Genomic DNA, 11,174 nt, shown 5'->3' with positions numbered 1-11,174 from the left:
AGTACTTTTTTTTGTTGGGAGTTTTTTTTTTTTTTTTTTATCAGCTGTTCAATTTTTTCTTTTGTGATGGGTCTGTTCAAATTTTCTACTTCAGATTGTGTTAGTTTTTGTAGGTAGTGTGTTTATAGAAATTTGTGCATTTCTTCTAGGTTTTCAAATTTGTTGGAGTATGGTTCTTCATAGTATTCTTTTATTACTCTTTTTATTTTAGTAAGTTCTGTTCTGACATTGCCTCTTTCATTTCTTAGTCATGTTATTTGCATCTTCTCCTTTTTTCCCTTGCTAAATTTTCCAGTGGTTTGTGAATTTTATTAATCCTGTTAAAGTACCAATGTCCAGTCTTATTGATTCTTTCTATTCTTTTCCTGAACTCTGTTTTATTTATTTCTGCTCCAATCTTTTATTTCCTTTCTTCTGGGGACTGTAGACTTTTTTTCCCCTGTTCTTTTTCTAATTGTTGGAGATGCTGGGTTAAGGTATTGATGTTAGTTCTTTGTGTTTTTTTTTAAACATGTGCTTTTATTGCTATAAATTGTCCTCTGAGCACTGCTTTTCCTGCATCCCAAAGACTTTGGTATATTGTGTTTTCACTCTTGTTTGATTCAAGGAGTTTTTTTAATTTCATTTTTTTGTTTCTTCTTTTTCCCAGTTGCAAAAGCAACATGCAGCCATGTCTGACCTCCTATAACTTGACAAGGGTGAAGGAGAATCAAGACCAACAGCCCAAGTCTGATTCCAATGGGGCAGTCAGACATGCTGCCACTCCCCAACCTTTTTCCAGTTTGGACACCAACCATCCCTCCCACAATGCTCTCTACTTCTTTGCTGGGTTTGGTAATTTGTTTCAATGGCCACATAGAACTTGTAGAGAATACTCATGATTCTGGAGTTTATTAGGGAAGTAACAGATTGCAATTCAGATTCAGGAACACTTAGCATACAATTCTTTGATCAGGAAAGCTTCCTCTCTGCCATGCTCATAGGCCATCAGCCCCTTGGCCTGGCCTCTCTATTTGTACAACTGTTACAAAGCTCTTTTAACTCGGCTGATAGGTGTCCAGAGAAGCACCTCACTCTGTTAGCACTCAGCTTTCTTGACCTGTGGCCTGGGAGGCCTACTACTCTGTTTTGTGCCTGTCTCTTGGTTCTGTTGCCTCTACTGCTGCCACCATCTCTTGCTGTCTCTCGCCACCTCAGCAAAATACTACAGCTCTCTGCCTTTCTCCTGGGTCAAGGAGATTCCACAAAGCGATCTTGAACACAAAGGACAGGTTCCATTCCTGGCTCTTCTTTCTTGATTATAGTAAGATTACCCTTTCTGCTTCTGGGATGGTTCATGTTAAGCATAGCAGGATGGCAAAACTGTCCAATTCCCACGTTAGGGTTCCATACACCTTATTTGCAAGGTTCCATCATACAAGTTTGTCATGTTCCTTGTTTACATTATTAACAAACTATCTGGTCCCTTTGGTAGGCTACATGCACCTTACATCTGCATAGTCCCACCCAGTCATCTGATGAGAGTAACAAGGACCATGGCTAGAAAAGCCATATTAAGTAATTCATCATACCACACCAGTAGTTTTTAAGCAAAGTGTTTTTCAATTTCCATGTATTTGCTTTTTTTCCCCTAATTGTGTAGCATTGTGTAATCTGAGACAATGTGATTTGAGAAGATGCTTTGTAGTATTTCAGTGTTCTTAAATTGATTGAGGTTTGCTTTGTGGCCTAATATATAGTCTATTTTTGAGAAAGGTCCATGTGCATTGAAAAAGAATGTATATTGTGCTGCTGTTGGGTGAGAGTTGTGTATACATCTATGAGGTCTAGTTGGTTGATTGTGTTGTTTAGATCTTCTATATCTTTGTCAAGTTTCTGTCCTTCAGCAAAAGTGGTATATTAAAGTCTCCTACTATTATTGAGGGTTGTCCTTTTCTAGTTTCAATGATAAAGTTTGATTTATATATTTTGGGGCTTTTTCATTGGGTAAGTAGATATTTATTATGGTTATATCCTTTTGTTGGATTATACTTTAATCATTATATATGTCCTTACCTTTATATATGTCCTTACCTCTTTTGCTATTTTTTGCCTTGAAGTCTATTTTATCAGAAATTGGTATTGCTACTCTTGTTCTTTTCTTCCATCTGCATCGTATATGTTTTTCCATCCTTTGATTTTTAGCTTATTTTTGTCTTGTGTCTCAGGTGTGTCTCTTGTAGACAGCATATCTTATCCATTCTGCTACTCTCTTTCTGTTGACTGGTGCATTAAATCCATTTCATTCAGTGCAATCATTGATAGTTATGAGTTTACTGCTGCCATTTTGATGTGTGTGGTTTTTTTTTATTGTGTGTATGGTGTTGATGGTTTGTTCAATATATTTTTATGTGTTGAGTTTATTTTGTTTAAGGGTTTTCTTATCCTCCATGGGGTTTTCAATGGCTGAGTTTTCAGATATAGGTCAGGGTCTTTCTTTCTCTTTCTCTCCCTCTCTCTTTTAATTTTTCTTGTGATTTGGGTGAAAGTTTACAGAGCAAATTCATTTTTCCATACAACATTTCATACACATTTTGTTTCATGACATTGACTACATTTCTCCACAATGTAACAGCTCTCTTTCTACTTTCTCCCTGTAGTTACCTCTTCTCTGTGTCCTTCCCTCCCATGCACTCCTGCCCCCTGAGCTGTCTCCCTGTGCAAACACTGCCCTTCTGTTCTCCCATGATTTATTGCTCCAAGGAGTGTATCTACCTGATGTAAATGTTAACCCCATATGCCTGTCTGTTGTTTGGCTAGCAACCACAGGAGTGAGTTCAGTTCCAGACCCAAAGGGTAACTAGGGGCCATAGTCTCAGGGGTCTCACCAGGCTTTATCAGACCAGCAAAACTTTTTTTTTTTAGTGATTTTGAGTTTTGTTCCACATTGTTCTCACACTCTATCCAGGGTCTCTTGCACTGATCCCTTTCCGAGTGGTTGGCAGTGGTAGTGGGCACCATCTAGTTCTTCTGGTCTCATGGTCATATAGGCTGAGGATTGCATGGTCCACTAGTCCCTAGGACTAATTGTTTCCATACATCTTTGGTTTTCTTCATTCATCTTTGCTTTGGATAAGGACAGATTCATTGCTGCATCTAGATGGCTGCTTACAAGCTTTTAAGACCCCCCCCCCCTTGCTAGTCACCAGAGTAGGATGTAGAACAATGTTTTTGTGTAGTATGTTATGCCAATTGAGCTTGATGTCCCCTGTGACCATGATGTCAAGTCTACACATCCAGCTACTCACTCCCTCTGGGTAGCTGGCTGTGGCCAAGTAGCCACCACAACCTCACCCCTTGTCAGTTCTACTATATACCCAGTCATTCTTATAGCACATACACATATGCTTGTAGAAACATTGTCTGTCGACCCTATACATGGTCATGAGTATGCTCCCCCTTGCCTAGACATACCTGATCATTCAGCCTGTCCACCCATCTATCCACCCATAGATCAATGCTTCCCATCACTGGCAATGCAGTACTATACATGCAAAAAGTTTCATCTTTGTTGTCTGTATCTCTGCCAGCCCTCTCTTAAAGGTATCTCTTTTGAGACTCAAACCTCCTGTCTTTCAGTTAGCAGCAGAGTGTGTTAACTGTTTGTACTATGCAGGCAGAAATATCATTCCACTATTTAGATGGAGAAGAAATGGAACATCTTTATTTTCCTATGTCTCAAATTAATACTACTTTCAAGTCCTCATTCTACCAGGTTGGTAGAAACTCACAACCAGTCAGTAGGATTTTATCTTCTAAATATGGGAAAGGTGAAAGTTTTACATAACACCAAAGTATTTTGGGAACATTTGATCTTTAATTTTACCTGTGCACAAAAGAGCCCACTGAGATGTGTGTGGTCCCATGAGGACATGGATTTATGTGTTTGCTGCTGAGATGTCCTTGTTCCTATCCATTTTGTTCTTACAGGAACTTGTCTTAGATGCAAGGATCATTCTCATGCTTCTGGGCCCTGTAAGATCTGGACGTCTCTAGAGGTTGCTCATGGTCCTGTCTGCTTGTATTTGCTCTGTAACCATCCTCCCCTGTTAGAAAGATTTGCAAGGAAGGAGGCTATTGGGTGACAACTCCTAAGGTCCAATAACTTTTTTCAGCAAACCCTTCTTCCTTATGGAAGTTAATTTTTTCTAATTCCTTTCTTCAATTGAAATTTGTTAATTTGGTTTTCATTTTCCAACAAAATGTGTCAGGATGTACCATTCATTAGCTGATGAATTTTCAGTGATCTTTCCCTTACTCCATGCCAGGACAAGTCATTTTACTTTAAAAATTCTACTAATGTGACCAAATAATGAATTTAATGAACTCATTAATAACATGAAACACAATTCAAACAGTGTGATGTCCAAGCCCACACAGGTTCCCAATTTTAAAACTCTTTATAAGATTTGGAAATATTCACATGATTTTTGAGGGAATTAAAAAAATGAAAATGGTTGGCTTCTACTCTTCTGGAACTTGTTATAATTTTGTTTTCTGGAACTGCTTAGTCTCATTTGTTTTATTAGCTCATTTGTTACTGCTCTATGAGATTCCAATAAACTCTTTAATAAACATCAAAACTTGAGAGCTCATCACTCCTTGTTATCTCTCCATAAATATTTGTTAACCCTATCCTGCAATCACATTTGAGTGGAGAAAATAACTTAGACATTAGTTTATGATTTATGGTTTTTTCTTTAAGTAGGTAGGAGACATAATTTGAAGAAACCAGTTATAATGCAATTCAACACAGTACCAGCTAATCAGATTATCTCTTCTGAAGACGACAGCTGGGAATATTTACTATGGAAATCTCTGCCTTTAGAATGACTCTTAAAATCAAATTGCTATAAACATGACCAAGAATTATAAAGACTATCTCTGTCAGGAATACCTCTTGAGGTAGGAAAAGACAATTTGCCAAATAAGAGCTAGAATTCTAGCCCTTTCTTAGGACTAAGTTATACCTTAATTGTGTGGGTGCAATAGTTTTCTGGTCAAACATTATGCTTGCCAAATACATCACTGGTCAAATTAGGCACAATTTTGAAAACTCCAAATTTTCATAAATTCAGCTTAGATATCTGCTCTAAGGCATGCCAGTTTATTAAAATTATTTCCTTTGAGTAAGAAAAAGAATGTAGAACTTATGAACAAATACAAAGGAAAATATACATCTTTAATGCCTTTCTCTTCCCTATCCCCTACCATCTAAATGATCACTATATGCTACCAATTTTACCTATTAAATACAGTGTAAGGAGTTCTGAGGGCATAGTGGTTAAAGCATTCTGCTGCTAACTGAAAGGTCAGTAATTTGAACCCACCAGCTGCTTTGTGGGAGAAAGATAGGCAGTCTGCTTCCATAAAGATTTACAGCCTTGGAAACACTAGGGGCAGTCCTACTTTGCCCTATATGGTCTCTATCAGTTGGAATAGACTCAATGGCAATAGGTTTAAATACAGGTTTCCTCCTACCCATTTCCTTACTTGCACCTACTATCATTTCTTACCTACCTAATAGCAGTTTAGCTTCCCAAGTGGTCACCCTACTTGAGAGGTGTCCCTCTCAAAGTCTGTATCTTGTCTCTAGAATGATGACTCTAGAATCCATATCTGCCCATTTTATTCCTTTGTTTAGATTCTTCAAACCAGTTGCTACCAAGTTGACTCCAACTCACGGCTACCCCATGTGTGTCAGAATAGAACTGTGCTCCATAGAGTTTTCAGGGGCTGATTTTTCACTAGTAGATCACCAGACCTTTCTTTTGAGGGGCCCCTGAGTGGCCTTGAACCTCTACACTTTTGGTTAGCAGCTGAGTGTGTTAACTTTTTCGCACCACCCAGTAATTCCTTAGAAACTTCAGGGGCTGCTAATAATCTGAGGTCTTTAGTCTGTATCACAAAGTCTTCCAGAGTGTGTCCCAGCTGAACCTTCTTGCTGATACTTCTCGAGAGTTTATTTTCTAGCAGCAATTTGACATCCATTCCAAGCTGTTCCTTACTTCCATTCCTTTGTCTTATCACATAAAAGATGCTTACTTACTGAATTTTGAATGATTGGAAACTAGAGGAAAGCAAGCATTCCATGGCCCTGGGTCCAAGCAACAGGACAGTGTAGTGGACAGAGCAGTGGGCTTGGCTGCTTGGGTATACTTGGGTCCTAACCCCGTCTGTAGCTCTTATAGCCTTGTGATCTTGCCATCTTGGGCAAGAGTAGCTTTTCATTGGTTAATATGAGCACACAATTTAGCTTGTGTTAGGCACAAACTAAAAAGTCAAATGTCAGTTTCCTTTCTTTTTTTAAAAAATGTCAAATTACAATGTTTACGAGAACAGACAACTTTGCTTACAGGTGGCTCACATCAGTTACAACAACTTTTCTGGTGTTGCTTCACATACTTTATTAGCATCAGAACACAGAAAACATAAATCTTGAAACCCATTTCATAGAGAAGTACTAAATGTTTATTGACTATGAATATATTATGGGTGAATTGTGTTCCCCAAAATATGTCTTGAAATTCTAATTCCTGTTCCTCAAAATATAATCCTGTTTGGAAAAAGAGGTTTTCTCTTGTTATGCTAATGCAGGCATACCATAGTAGAGTGTCTCCTAAACCTAATCACCTCCAAGAAATGTCTTATAAAGAGAACGGAATAGACACAGAGACACACACAAGGGGAAGGAAACATCGAGGAGTGTCAAGGAACTGTTGGTGCATCCAACAAGAAAGTACTCTCCTCTAGAGCCAATGCCCTGATTTGGACTTTGAGCCTCCTAAAATGTGAGACAATAAACTCCTGTCCTTTAAAGCCACTCACTTGTGATGTTTCTGTTATGGCAGCAGTAGGGAACTAAGCTACCACCCTCTGTCAGTTTGTCATACTGTACTGACTTGCTTGTACCTATGCCACCAGCATTTCAGAAACCAGCAGGGTTACCTATGGTGGATAGGCTTTGGCTAAGACAAAGTAGGAAGAAAGACCTGGTGGTCCACTTCTGAAAAGCAGCCGATGAAAACTGCATGGATCACAATAGGAGACTGTCAGATACAGTGCCGGGAGATGAGCCTCCAAGTGGGAAGGCACTATACAATAGCTGCAGCAGCGGACTCAAACACACGAGTGATCATGAGGACGGTGCAAGGCGGGGCAATGCCTCAGTCTGTTATACACAAGGTCGACACCGTCTGTTATACATGAGTTGAAGCCCACACGACGGCAACTAGCTACAATGACAATAGTAACAAAGAGCAATATTTGGATGGAATTTTCATAATAGATTCCTCCTTGCAATGATGCAGTAGGAAAAGGAACACTAATATGCAGGGTTTGAAGAATGGAATTTAAAGGGAGAAAGCCAGGAGCATGCAGATGACCGGGCACCTCTGTAGGTGGTGACAAAAGTGAATGAGAAAGCACTGTAAGTGAGAGTGGTGGCACCTGAACTATGTGAAAAATTGGCTTAGGGCCAGTTTTCTAGAGTGATTTGGAAAAGGTGACTAACTTTGTGTCTGTGGCTCAAATATGGAAAATCAGGAGTGCCACTGTTCCTTACCTAGAGCCAGACAGCATGATGAGAAAGAAGCTGAGAAACAGATGGGAGAATCAAGAGCAGATGCAAGTTATTTAAAAGTAATACAACAGTTCAGCAGGAATGGAGTGGAAATTTAGCAACTTATTGGGTATGACATTTGAACAAATTAAACTGAACAGAATAGAACATCTAGGAAATACTACATAGGAAAAGGAAAATGAGAGTGAAAGTTGGCAGACAAGGAAAGCAAAAGGAGTCAACGAAAAGGCGAGATTAGGGCAAAGAGAAAGCCATTCACATTTACTATATGTGTTAAACATCCAATTTTCATTTTTTTTTCCAAATGAAAAATTCAATCATACTTATTTGCAAGTAACTAGACATTTTGTGTGAGGTAGATAAAAAAACCTCTATCTTACTGATTTACTTTTCCTTCTCATGGCACATAGACCCAACTCACACACACTTACATACTTACACACTAACATATACACACACACTAGCTTACATATTCACACACTCAGCACATACTCAGACATATATACATATACCCACCCACTCACACACTACTGCTTTCACTTTTTTTCTTGAAGTTTTGCGCTACGAATTGCTGAATTTTATTTGGTTTGCTGCAAAGACAACAAAAACTTTATAAAACATACATGCTTATGTTCAGGAGAGACCCATTTCTCATTTTAATTGTTCATCTTTGATCTGTCACTGATGGGATAGTTGGGGCTGGAATTATAGGTGGACTGAAGAGTTAGGCAATGCTTGTGGGAAGACAGACAGGTGAAAAGATCAATGAAGCCAGGCTGAGCTCCAAGGAAACAGGGTGAGTCAGCGCCAGATCTGAAGCACAGAAATGCCTATTAAACAGAGACAGGAACAACAATTTGTCAAGATTTCTCATATTGTTTGTTACTCTTTCTGCCTAAGCATCATACCGTGGCCGTGCTTCCTGATACATAGACTAGATACCTTGTTTTGGAGATCTTTAAGGAGCGTGGGCTTGCTTAATCTAAATCAGCATTAACAAACATCAAAGTGGAATCCTGAGTTTCCCTTACCAGTGAGTTGGTTTCCAGATAGAGACAAAGTTAACTTGTCAAGTTTGGCCTCCTACAAGGCTATACTCTCATTCATGCCTTCCGAGTAAATTTGACTCAGTCTATTGGACACTGAACCAAGACTCTAATTAAAGGAACCTGTTTTCTTTGCATTTCCATGTTCTGCAAGTCACATTTTCACATAAGAGGTGCCTGTGTAAATGTCATTTCTTTTCATCCTCAAAGATATTATACCATGGAAACCAAAAAATAATCAGGCCTTGACCAGTCTTTTTCTTTCCAAATGATTTTCCTTCTTTGCACCTGTCCGCCACTTCTACTGCCTTGTGGCTGTGCTCCTTTCCTGTTCCATTTCTTTGCTGTTAGGTCAGGCCACAATGTAGATACCTAAAAATAAAGACGAAGATGCCAACAAAAGCTCCCATGGAAATAAAACAAAAAGGAGAAAACATGAAAAGGACTTGAAAATAAAAGGATACAAAAGCACATTGTATAAAGGATGAGGGAGTTGAAAAGATTACGGAATTAAGAAAAATGTGTTAATGTAATCTTAAAAAAAGAGAAATGTCTTTAATAAAAAGACAGGAAAGTGGATTAAAAAGGAAAAAAAATGTGGAAAGGAGTATTTTTTTGGGAAAGTTTCAATTCTAAGAGAATTTTCAGTAAAACTAATTGCATTTTAGTACAACTATGTAACAATATTTGTTACTAACCACAGACATTATAAAAATATTTAAACAATAGAGAAGACATAATACATTGCCCTTTTCTCTCAATAAAGTGTGAATTTGGAACTGGCCACTCACTTTACAGTAAACTTTAGTGGGTATGATAGCATTGCTGGATGCCTACCAGTAAGAGACAAAGGAAATCTAATGCCCCACAAAACGTAGCTGTCTTCTCAGAGCAATGTAAAGAATCAGTCACGAATGTGATGCTGTAACACCTGTGTGGACTGTACAAAGTAAACAGAATTCAGCACCAATTACGTTGACCTGAGCAGGTTATTAATCTTTACCTTAGAGATAATGATGTCTTCTCTATCTCAAATGAGCCACTGTATGTATGAAAGAATGTGAGCAACTATAAAGAGCTAAAAAAACTCACTGCCCTTGAGTCGGACCCGACTCATAGCTACCCCTGCTTGGGTTCCGAGGCTGTATCAATCACTACCGAAGTAGATTGCCCAACCTTTCTTCTGAGGAGTGGCTGGAGGATTTGAACCGCCAGCCTTCTGATTAGCAGTCAAATGCCTTAGGCACTATGTCACCAGAGCCTATAAAGAGCTAGACATATATAAATTAGTGCTGTTACAAAATATATGTAAGTCCACAGATAATTTCAACTTCAGGACTTTGAATAGACTTCATGGTTAGGGAAATTTGAATTGTCTTTCTTTCTGAGATGTTATCAGAACTACTTGGAAGTTAAAATTTACCAGTCTATTGTTTTTCTCTTTCTTCATGAATTAGGGGAACATGTGTATGGTTCAAAATTCAATTTATAAAGGGATCATCAGTGAAAAGCTAATTGGTTAATTGCTCCCACTTGATTGATTCATTTGTTTGACATGTGTTGATTTATTGACCACCTATTATAGAGATTTTATTTCCCAGAGGCAGCTGTTGCTACCAGTTTCTTGTGTATTTTTCTAGTGATTATACATGGCCACCCACACACGAATACACATACATCCTTTGAAATATGTTATACATTGTCTATTTAGCTAGAGCCATGTTAATGGACATGTAGCATCTGTTAACATTTTTTTCTACTATTCACTGTGCTGCACTCAGACCTGCTGTAACATTTGTGGTGCCCAGGGCAAGTGCAAATGGAGGCTCCACACAATGTGTCTAAATATTTAAAACTTGTAAATCAAGCTCTCAAACTATCAACTAAAATATGTCCTATCTGTTAATTATTTCTGCAACACAAAATTGAAAAATATGCATAAAGTTGTGTTTTTTATATAAATGAAAGTTGGCAAAATATAAAAGATGGAATTGAATTATTATTGCACATGTCTGGGTATTCTAGGCTAGAGTGGTGATATATGGATTAATAATAAAATAAAAACATTGAACGCATAATTTATTATAGCTATATTATCTAAAATTTATTTTTCTTACCTTCACTTTAGCAAAATTGCTAATGATAGTATTATAATAAGATTTTCATGTAATCTATTTTCTATTGACAGTTATGATTTTAGGATTAAAAATGTAATTGTATTCAAAGTGCACAAAATCTGGATACATTTTCATCAAAATTCAAATTAGCATAAATATTAAAGATTAAAATAACTCTTCATATGTTTCCAAAAAGTTATTTTTCTTTTAAAATAATCACCCAGGAAAAGGGCAAAGGGAAAAATTTAATAAATGAATATCAACACTTTAATAAAATTTAAATAAAGCTAAGGGAGCTCTGGTAGCGTAGTGCCTAAGGCACTTGACTGCTAACCAGAAGGCTGGCGGTTCAAACCCACCAGCCACTCCTCGGAAGGAAGATGGGGCAAT

Source organism: Orycteropus afer, unplaced genomic scaffold (assembly GCF_000298275.1).
Source record: "Orycteropus afer afer isolate SDZICR_OR568_19922 unplaced genomic scaffold, OryAfe1.0 scaffold00177, whole genome shotgun sequence".
Lineage (NCBI taxonomy): Eukaryota > Metazoa > Chordata > Mammalia > Tubulidentata > Orycteropodidae > Orycteropus > Orycteropus afer.
The sequence above is the reverse complement of the archived record's forward strand: the minus strand, read 5'-3'. Positions refer to the sequence as shown.